This window comes from Fukomys damarensis, unplaced genomic scaffold (genome assembly GCF_012274545.1).
Source record: "Fukomys damarensis isolate Sample0158 unplaced genomic scaffold, DMR_v1.0_HiC HiC_scaffold_33, whole genome shotgun sequence".
Classification (NCBI taxonomy): domain Eukaryota; kingdom Metazoa; phylum Chordata; class Mammalia; order Rodentia; family Bathyergidae; genus Fukomys; species Fukomys damarensis.
The window spans coordinates 7,137,413-7,149,038 of record NW_022900945.1 but is presented as its reverse complement, the minus strand read 5'-3'; the positions used below and the strand labels follow the sequence as shown (position 1 = coordinate 7,149,038).

The window sequence follows — 11,626 nt, the reverse complement described above, 5'->3', positions numbered from 1 at the left end:
AAATGCCAACAATACCTGGAAAGAGAAAAGGCAGCCAGATGGGTGGTCAGTGAATAAGAACTGCGTATTTAAGGATTTGATAAGTAACTAGCAGGGTGCAGCAGTCAAAGGAAGAAAGTGGACCCGCGCACTAGCACCAGGTTTCTCTGAACGTAGGAAACTAGAAGGACCCCAGCTCCCTCCCCTTCCGGCCTACAGCCAGGCCTGTCTCTCACCCCATCTCTGCAGAGGAGCAGTGAGGGAGAGCCTGCCCATCTATCTGTTATGTGCAGCACGCGTCCCTCCTCAAATGAGCATCGTGAAGCCTTAACTCCCCATGGGACTGTGTCTGAAACTAGGACTTTGAAGATGTAACTCAGAAGAAATGAGGACATATGGGTCAGCTCTAGTCCAGCAAGACTAATAACCTTAGAAAGCGATCAGGGACACAGACACAGAAGAAAGACCACATGAGAACACAGTGAGAAGAGGTTGATGTGTGCGGCAAGGAGAGGGGCCTGAGAAGAAACCAAAGCTGCTCTGCGTTGGCCTTGAACTTCGAGTTTTCAGAATTGTAAGAAAATTACCTACTGTCGTTGAAGTCAGTCATGCAGTAGCAGTATGTGGTGTGGAGCTCCAAACAGACTCAGGTATCTTCCCCATCTCTCTGTACCTCCCTTTCTTCTTCCCTTACTCCCTCCCTCCCTTTCTCCTTCTCCCTCTTTCTCTCATTACAGTGATTTCTACTGATTTGCCATAGAAATGCATGCTGGAGAAGACTGTTTTTATTAGGATCAAGGACAACTCTCCTAGGAATGGCATTTAAAGGAAGATGGAAAAGGTAAGTAAATATTTGGAGGAGCACTCTTTTGTAGTCATCTTTCAGGCAAAAGGAACTTAGGCACAGAGATTTCGGGGTAGGAAGGAAGATGGCAGGTTGGGAACGCATCGGCAAGTCTGGAATCCAGAAAGGAAGGGAGGTCATTAGAATAAGGTACATGTGGAGAAGTCAAATGAGAATGTCACTTTATCTCAATGATAAATTTTTCATTTTCACCTAAGCACAGAGATCCTAAATCTTGGTAAACTGTAAGAAATACGAAAGTTTACTTCCCTAGGTCCACTTAAACCCATCTCCCACCCCTTATCCAACCCTACTGTCTGGAATGCTCTCACTTGTCATCACTCCCACTCTCACATATCCCGAGTGTCACGTGAAGGGCTGGGGTCTTGAGCAACGCCAGTGGTTCCGAGCGGGTCCGGCCATAACCGCTCATCGTTCAGCAGGGTTACCACAGAGACACACATTCTTCGAGGGCTCCAGGTCTTTGGGGATTTGGAGGCTCGGGTGCTTTTCTGCTGAGCATGGTATATGTGAAACATAAGTGAAGCTGAAGAGCCTTATACCACGGGTCTAGTCAGCAGTGTGACCTCAGTGACACTGTCTTGAGGTCTCACTCCTTCTGCTGTCACTGTCTCCAGCACTGACCAAATCTTTACTACCCACGGCACTCACCGACTCTCTCTGCTCCATATGAACAGAAGAAAGACATCTCTCCCTCTCCTAAATTCTTCTGAAGGCATTTCTCCCCACTCTTCCCTTCGAGAATCTCCTCAGGGAGCTGACACTCACAAAAGAGGCATCATCTTCGGGAAGCTTCCAATTTTCTATCCTGTACATGACCCTGATAGGACTCTGGCTATTGAAAATGAGCCAAGAAGTTAATGAAGAACAACTAACAATACTTTGAAATTTTGGCCTCAAATGTTTAAATTCACTTTTGTTATTTTCCAAACAATAATAAAAAGACAACTAAGAGAAACATTAAAAGTTCCCTTAAAGGCTTATAGTATTTATAAAATTGAGTACTTTGGCTTCAAATCTATAATCACCTCTTGTTGTTCCTTTCACTTTGACACATGCTGGTTTCTGGGATAATAGATGGTTTGTCCTGTTAAGATGCTTTAGTACAATACCCAGGTGATTTATTCACTTGCCTCTTCTCTTGGGAATTGGAGGCTATTGGAGTTGATTAAATCAAACCCATTACTATCTTCTTCCCAGACATTTTAGGCTCAGGCAAAGTACCTTTTCAAAAAAGCAGGAACACATGAGCCATATAAAATCAAGAACTTTGAACCACTGAAGAGTTAACAAGATGGAATGCTATAAAAGAAAAGCTATTCTAATTTGGAAATATATCCCCAATGAAATAGGCTGCATTTTTCTTTCACTAATCTTAAATCAGTCTTCATGCAGAGTTTATGGAAGACATAGTCTCTAGACAGTCCTTGATGTGGGAAAAGCTTTTATTTTAAGGCTGAAAAAGATGGATTTTTTTTTTAAATTGTCACAGCTATGGTTTAGCAGCTGCATTCTGCACAGTCCCTACCCAGCTTATTCTCCTAATTATGCTGCTGACAGCTTCCCCAGTGAATTAAAATCCATACTCAGACTTCTCTTATCTTTAACCTTTCATCCTCATGACTACCTACTCACAGATGCCTTTCCTAATGCCTGCTTCTAAGTCTGGGGACTGCTTAAATGGGTACTTGCACAACAATAAAAGGAAAAGAAAATGGTAGTCTTTTTCTGATCTTGAATGTCTAATTTCTACATACATATTAAATACAGAAAAATGAAAAAGTGATCTATTTTATAATACAAATGCTATCAGCTCCTTCCTTTGACTCTTAGAAAGCTGTAAATTTTTGATGATTCTATGTGGAACAATTTATTTTAAAAATAAGAAAAAAGAAAAGGCAGTCTTTACTATACAGTAATACCTTATCTGACTGGCTGAAATTGCCTGGAGTGGATGATTATTCACATAACTGTGACTTATTCCTTAAAAGTCAAATTTTTACCCATGTTTTTGGTCAGAATCTTTCAAGAGGTAAACAACTTCTTTATTTGGCTAAAAATAATTCAACATATCTGTCTTAAAGATAACCATTTTCAACATCCAAACTAGCAAGGGAATGTGTAGCTTGGTTAATTCTGTTTCCCAAATCTTCTTTCCATGATATTTTTCCCATTAAAATCCATCATATTTGTAAGGAAATGTGAATTATTATATAGCCCTCAGTCTTCCTATACCCACCATGCTTTCAGTTCTGATGAGTTCCTTAAGGTAGACACCAAAAACACAAGCTTGACAAGAACTCTATACTCGTGTCAGCCAGGGGCCAAGAATAAAGCTTCTTGACTTTTCAGCAGCTATTCAAGTTAGTCTTTACATAATCTGTCATAAGCACTGTCCTGAAGAGTGAAGTTAAGTTATCACAAGAGTCAGTGAGAGCCTGAGAAAAAATTTAAATACAAAATATGGTCATTTAGTGGCAAGTCTTGTTGCAGAATTCCTTCAGTTTCTAACCTTGACTTTTCCTTGGCTGTTTTCAACCTGAAATTAGCACGTTTCAGGGTCTTGAAGGGCGAGAAAATCTAGCCTGAGATTTAGGTATCATTGAGGCAGAAGGTACTTATTATTAGAAGTGCTTCGACACTTGTCAACAGAAAGTAAAAGGGCCTGCCAATGGGGAAGGTGCTCTGGATCTTTCTGATGTCCATTCTCCACCAAAGTCGCCAGAAGGAAAAACAAGTACACACACAACCTGTAGTAAGATACCGAGGTATAAAGGACAAGAAGGCCAACCGGGAGGCCAGTCTGAGTGATACAGCTATCTCCTCATCAGAATCAAAGAGCAAAAGCAGTCTACACTCACTGACCCATGAAACAAAGAATGGATCTTTTCTAAGCACCCCCACTTTAGATATCAAAGGCTAAGCTGGCCTTTGGCCAGATGAAGACGAAATGGAAGGAGATTCTTTCTTTGATGATCCCATTCCTAAACCAGAAAAAATTTATGGTTGCTAGGAGAAGTGAACCTAAGAAGCAAGCAGGAAGTCTGGTCTCACTCTCGGATACTCCCCCCTTAAAGAGTGGACTCACCTCTCTGGCAGGAGCCCCCTCATTAAAAGATGCTGAGAGTAAAAGGGAAAGCACAGTTTTGAAAGACCTGAAATTGGTCCATGATAAAAGTGGATCTCTTGGATCAGGGAGTGGAGAAGATTATGCTGATGGCTTTAATAGTGCCACCCATCGCTCAGAAAAAAGTGAACGAGGTATTGGTGAAGAGATTGAAGAAGACTTTTCTGTGGGAGTGGATGACACCCATACCAGCGACAAACCTGATGACCTCACACAAGAGGTCACTGATTCCCAGCTCAGGGACATGCAGATTATCTGGGAGATGCCGTACAGACAAGGAGAGAAAGTATTCTAATTAACAAAGGACTGGTCAACTCCATTTTGGGGTGTTTCTTTGTTTGTTTTGGACAATCAAATATTTGCTGCAAAGTCTGTGCCCTGTCAGTGCCTTGCATTGCAAAAAGATTGCATGTTTTTTAAAATAACTTTCCATTTTACTAAACAAAGTGTGTCAAAAAGAGTTTTTCTAGACCCTAACTTGATTAATAAATTTGGATATGTGTTTCATGATTCATTAAGTTCCCTGGATTTAGAATGAAGAATTGGGAACCTGGAGCCCTGAGGGGAATGAAGAAAGGTGAAAAGTCATAGGATATCGCTCATTTGCCACCTTATGACAAATTATGAAAGAAGGATAAGTTTGGGTCATTTGTAGGAAAATGGATGGACCTCAGTGCCGCAATGCTCAGCAAAATAAATCGGACACAGAAGGCTAACAGCACATGGTTTCTCTTCTAGGAGAAACACAAAGTATAAAGAATTAAAAGAGCAAAACAAGAGACGATAGCCAACATGGAGGTAGCCCTTTTGCAGATGTAAAAGATCTGGGATGGGAAGAGGAAGGGGAAGAAGCGAAAGGGAAAAGGACTAAGGTGTGAAATGTATACATGTCAAATCCCTATGAAGAATAGATTCACTGTGCATCACAAACATGTTACTAATAAATTTTTAAATGAAGAAAACATAAGTTATTTCTTCTTAGAACAATGGAGGCCAGGAGATGGGTCACAAGAATGTCAGTGCACAGGGAGGAGCATCAAAGAGAACAGGTGCTGGGGATTTAGCTCAGTGATTCTGCCGCCTGCCTCACAAACACAAGACCGGAGTTTGATCCCCAGTGCCCAATAAAAAGAGAGAGGGAGAAAGAGAAAACAGGCCACAGGCGGAGGCCAAACTTCCTTCTCTGATCTCCAGGAACCACCGACCTTTAAGAGGTCAAAGGGAAGAAGTGGAGGACAGGAAAGAAAAGTGCAAGACCCCTTCTCTTGGGAGGATCCAGTGACATGCTATGCTCAGCTACATGCTGCCATCAGGCGACCCACTGCGGGTACGAGCCCTCACACTGTTTCTGTCCGCTGTCCTCTCAGTAACTTCAGCTGGTTCGGGAGGCTGCTGTGCTTCACAGGCTTCTGGCTATGTCCAGCTGACAGGAAGCACAGGAGGTTGAAGTGTGAGACAAGGGAGCAGACATACTGCAGCCTCCGGAAGCACAAGGCACGGTCTTATGCTCCCAGCTCCCACCACACACACAGGCAGAGATTCCTGCCAGGCCATGGTCTGAGTTCAGCACTGTGGGCTCCTGCTCTTATCCTCTAGCACTGGCACATGACCTGAACTCTGCTACTGCCAACCACCATGCTACCTAACCATTCGCTGGTTAGCTTCTTAGCTCTTTCCTTGTAACATATGCACTGTATTAGTGTTTCTGTATAGCACTTCTGTGGTATTTGCACACTATGCAGTGGCCTTGTCTAGTCCAAACTTAATACAAAAGGCATTCTGCATCTCCCCTAATCCCTGTAGGTTCCCAGCAAAGTAGTAATCATTACCTCTGGCTGGGGAAAACTGACAGTCCGCAAATTCAAGGTCTTTGCTCAGACTCACAGTACTAGTGAGTGGAGAGCTATGATTCAAATGCAGTTCCAAAATCACCCTTACAATGCTGTCGGCCAAGAGAAGTGGCCGAGACAGGAAAACAGCGGCATGGAGTTAGGTCTGAAAGTCTTTGAATCTGCAGACTGCTGCTCTTGCCCGGAGCAGGGTCACCTAACCGAGTTCCATCCCCAGTGAGCAGTGAGAAGCCAGAAAGGAAGCTGCCCCAGCCACAGAGCACAGTGCCCGGCCCCACAAGAGCCTTGTTTCCTTCTCCCCAGACTGAAGCATCGGCCTGGTCTGGTAAGGATGGCAGAATCAGAACCGGCAGGAGGTGGGAGTTCATGCACCTCTGAGACACACCCTTCTGAAAAATCTAATTTTCTCCTTGTGCCATTTAAAAATATTTTTGATCTTTGTCTTATCCTTTATGGCTTGAAAGCATATTTCTGAATGAGATATTAAATTATTTTAATGGCAATCATTTATCCTAGACATTCACCCTTTTAATTGATTTCTGTTACCTGTAAAGTATTCCATTAAAGATAGTTCTGTTTACATTACTGAATTCTGAATGGTGGTTTTTAACAAAATGACAAATTGGACAATAAAAGATATCTGAACGATTATGGGATATGTGGGTAATATGCCTCACCCCACTAGAGATATTCTAAAATGCTTACTACATTCCCATGTGGCCTATATAAAAAGAAAGGAAGTAATTATGAAGCCATGGCTTCTAACAATTCAGATTGTTTGTCACCATTCTATTATTAATCACAGCCTTCTAAATGCCAATAAACTTCCCTCCTAATAAATGTGCCATGTGGATGGTTACCATAAACTCAATTACAAGGATGTATGTAGCTGTATACTCAACACTGAAATTCTTCTGGTGTACCCAGGCTGGATGGAATACAAGTTCTTTAAAAACAAATAAAACAGAACACCAGCACATAACTGTGGTCTGGTTTTCTTCCCCATGCGTCAGGAAAGAATAAGTCTGAAATAGAAGAAACACCATCTTGTGGATTTTAAAGTCTCTGGTTGTTTTGTTTTTTTTCTTTTTTTTTCCTCCCTGAGATCTCCTTGTTTCTCTGAACAAAAACAGCCTCTGTTGCTCTGCCAGTCCCTTCTTTCATGTGCTACAGAACACCTGGTGGCCAATTGCTAGGTGGAGGGTAATTAGTCCTGCAATTATCACCAGTTTATTTTCACCTGTTCCACTAGCATTTCCCTAGAACTTGAAGCTTGTCTAATTAGTCTTTTCTGACCCATTCCCCACCATCAGACTCAAGAAATAGCCCTTCCTCTCAGTAATTAACCCCTGGTAGGCCAATCTTCCAGCTTTTGTTTCAACTCTTATTGGAATCATTAAAATCAAATGAACAAAGAAACATCATGGGATGGGGTAATAAGAAACTAGAAAGTTCTCTCTTGCTCCTCCCTCTGCCAGCTTCCAAATCCAAATCATAGGAGCCTTAAGCACAGTGACATTTAGTCAGACACATATGTACTTGCTGCTGAATGTCTTGAAAGAGCAAAACAGCACTACCAGAATTATCAAGTTCAGTCTCTGAAATGCCATAGGAAATATGGTGTTTATTTTCTATCCAAAAGGTGATAGAGATCAAAAAGGACCCAAATTTTAAAACGCAAGCCAAAAACATCTCCATGTGTAAAACCTTTTCAGTAGGCTGAAATTGAATCCAACAATTGCTTCTTTACATTACTTTGGTTGTCTATGAGATTTTTTTCCAAATTATGTATACACATACATGGAAATTGTGATTTCGTTATATCAAACAAATCAATAGAGAAGTCTAGCAGAAATTGCTGTAAGGGTAAACGATGGCTGATGCTTGCTTGTTTTCTTTTTTTCACAAGTATTATTGAGTACTTTATATCAGACACATGGCTAAGCACTGGGGACTCAGGAAGACCCGACGGTTCTTACCATTTCAAGACTAAAAGCTTCAAAATATAGGAGATATAGTAAAAGAGATATATAGGAGGTAGGTGAAAGAGAACGAACTGAAATCACACACATACTTTTTTTAAAAAATGACAGAAAACCTCTCTTATGCAGTGGACATTTATCGTATTTCAGCCTGCCATTTTCTAATATGTCTTCTCCACATTAGCTCAGAGTTTCTTGCAGAACCACCGCTCTTCGGCTGTGTTATGGAGAGGCTCCTTCTTTCCCAGTGAAAGTCAGAGGATGTGAAGTGAGGAGTGGCTGCTGCCACCGTTTTGCGGGAAGGGCTCCCGGAAACTGGACTCAGGGACACGGAGCCCCTGAGCTATGCACCAGCCCCAGGATCTCACTGAATTGCCCAAACTGGCTTGGAATTTGAGATCCTCCTGCTTCAACCTCTCAATGCCCACTTCTAACTGTGTGACAGTAAACTAGCAGGAAGAGTAAAACACAAAGCTCTAAAATAACGTAATTTAAGTCTTGCTTTGGCCATTTCCTAGCTTCAGTGCTAGGTCTTGCCCCAGACTCTCTGTCCTGTGAGCCAGGAAGTATTCTCTCTTCCTAAACCCTGTGGCGCTTGTATTTGGACACAGGTCCACGGTAACCCCGTGTCTTCTAACAACAGAGAATTCACTCTGCCATGTTACATGTAACGGTTTAAGATACACGGTGGTTAGTTACATTTCCTTCAAAACAATTTAGATTAGAGGATCCACATTGTATTTAGTTTTGAGCTTTTAAACATTCAGGTAGGAAGCTATCGCTCATCTTTCCAGTACTGTGTTTTATACTTGCTTTAGATCTATAAAATCCCAGTTTCATTCTGGACCGTAAATTTTGCTTGTATAAATCTGGTAAATCACACCACTCTGTAAAGCATGCTGCCAAGAAGTTATATCCTTCATTCCTCTACTGCACCATATGCCCTGTGAATGGCTCTGTGACACAGTAGCTATTATTTTGTCAAGCTAAATAATTTTAGGTTTACCTCCATCTTTTTTGTCCTTTCCACAAAACTTTCTGAGTTATAACCATGTAATGGTATTGGTGATTGAAAGATAAATAAGTGAGGCTACTATTTCCAGGGAGCTTCTGGGCTCTTTAAGGGAGAAGAATGTATTATGAAGGATGATGGTGTACTGAGTGGAACTGCTCTGTACTACTCTGCAGCTTTTGATCTGTCCAGTGCTGAATTAGATGGTGTCACTCCCTCCAACACCTCTCTTAGAGCAAGTCCTGTTGGCGTCCTCCAAATCCTCCTCAGATCTATTACTTTCAGTTCCATTCTGCACAACGCTGATCCAAGTCACAATTCCTCACTTGAGCAGGTGCGGGGATCTCTACCTCAATGTTTGGTCCCAACTCTTGACTGCATGACAACCCCTAGGTTATTCTCTATAGAGCAATTAGAACGATGTTCTCCATGCATAAAGTCAAATCAACTTATCTGTTTCTTGATTCCATCCAGTGTATTGCATTGCTTTCAGAAAAAACAGTCTAAACATGCTCTCCCAGCTTTATGTAACTGGCCTCCTACCTCAGTCATCAATATCGTTTTCCACTGTGATCCCTGTCATCTGCCTTGCCTCAGAAATGATTAACTTTCTTTTCATGCCTCAGAAATGCTAGATCCATTGCCACCTCTGGACCTTTGAAGTTTCTGCTCTTCAGACCATAATATTCCCTTTCTTTGTCCCTGTCCCTCTCCCTCTCTGTCATTTTCTACGGTGAACGCACCTTTTCTGACAAACCCTCCCAGGTCTTCTTAGCTGATATAATATCCTGCACCCTAATCCCATTAATCCTGTGCACAATTATGCGATTTTCTTTTATTTACAGCATTCCTCCCTATTTCAAGCCCCACAAAAAGCTTGTTTTGAGAAGTGGGTCCAGCTGAAGCCTACATGCCAAGGACAGAGTAACTTGCACCCAAATCCCGTTCCCATAACTAAAACCTTCTGACTAGAAGGACAATGTTCTAATTACAACCATACATTTTGTCTATTCCATTCCCAATTCAAGAATGTTTTGCCTTGTCCTTTATGAGTCTTTTTTACATTAATTTGCATAAAAACTGCACTTAGCTTGCCTTTACCCCAGTTGATTGCCAATAAAAGTCAGTGCCTAGGACTGGCCAGCGCTTTTGTCAGCTGCACCAGCATTGGTCATCCTGGCACCCGCTTTCTCTCTCCTAGTTCTATCGTAGGATTTTTTTCTCAGTCCTGCATCGTATACTGGGCACAGGACTGGAACCTAACTGCAGGGGTCTCCAGTAACAGGGTACAGCCATGATGAGTGAGAATAAATCAAGGAGTGCTCAAAGTATTAACTCTAGGGTTTCTGTGAGATTTGTGCTCATTTAATATTGCTATTGATGATCTTGTGAAGAACAAATGCATCATAGTTTCAGAACGCTCGATAATTCTAGCTTGAATTTTGCTGCAAGTATCAGTAAAGACCCAACTCTCAAGTAATAACAATGATCTCAAAAATCTGTTAATTAAAACTTGAAGATGGCATTGAAGTATTTTTAAAATACAAATATTTACACACAATTCAGCAACTCTAATCATTCATCAATTAGAAGAAAACTGAGGAGCTAATGGGAAACAGTGGTATATTAGGCAGAAAATTAAACACTTCTTGAATTTTCAAAAGAATACATTTTTTGTCTTCTGAATAGAGAAAGCATTTATTGAAAGTTTACTATGTGCAATCAACTTTACTCATGTTTCATTTCATCTCAGTTTAAGTCCTAATGGATTTTACTTTGTCCATTTTCCAAATGAAAAAGCTGATGGAACTGAGAGCCAAATCTTGATCTAAGATCTGTGTAAGTCCAAAGTTCTTTTTCATCACAAACATTTCTTTGCTGCAGGTGCTAAGATACTAAGCACTGCAAAGGGCTAAGCAGAATACTATCATTCCTCTTCGCCTAAGACTTAGCAGCACATTCAATGACAGCTATCAGAAAGTAAACAAAAGTGAAGACCCTCACATAGGACCCCTGAAATGAAAATTAAACCAACTAGAAAGTACATATTTTTTTTCTAGGACACAGCTGAAAAAGTAACAGGATTAAAACAAAAATTCTGACCTACAATGAAAAGAGAATATTCAGAAACTTAAGTGAAAATTAATTTCTCACAAGTAAGGAAGAAAAACATCACATCAACAAGTTTGTAAATGGGAACTTACATTCAGATTGATGAATGAGCGCTCGCTTCAGCAGCACGTATACCAGATTGATGAATAAGCAAAGGAACAAATGAACAAATAAAAGAACAAAGACCCTTTAGTCTATATTGTTGAGAAAAAACTGGAATGCTACAAGGAAAAACTCAGAGAGGAAGTACAGTGGGTTGGGTGGAGTTTCAACTAGAATGGCTGTGGATCTGCCCCAGGGACTAGGAGAGCACACTTCCGGGTGTGTCTGGCCTTGGGTTTTCTGTCTGGGCCCTCACTCCTTCCGCTTCGGCTCTCTTCCCATACTCTGCTTCCTGGCTACAGCCAGATTAGCAGCTTTGACCCATCATGCCTTTCTGTCATGACATCTCTGCCTGGAGCCAGCCAACCATGGACTGACATCATGAAAGAAGTAAGCCTTTTGTCCTCTGGGTTGTGGCTGATGGGTATCGTATCTCAGAGACAAGGAAGCTAATACATAAATTTAGGATCATCATTTTAATATTGTTTTTCCTATACCAAGAATCTTATCGGGCCGGGGATTTAGCTCAGCGGTTTGGTGGCCTGCCTTGCGAGCGCAAAGACCCGAGTTCAATCCCAGGTACCAAAAAAAAAAAAA

General features: G+C 41.4%; 1 pseudogene; it reads left to right on the top strand.

The window, feature by feature from the left end:
• The first annotated feature begins 908 nt into the window (after nucleotides 1-908).
• LOC104848994 overlaps nucleotides 909-11,626 on the top strand; it is a 17,179-nt pseudogene continuing 6,461 nt past the window's right edge.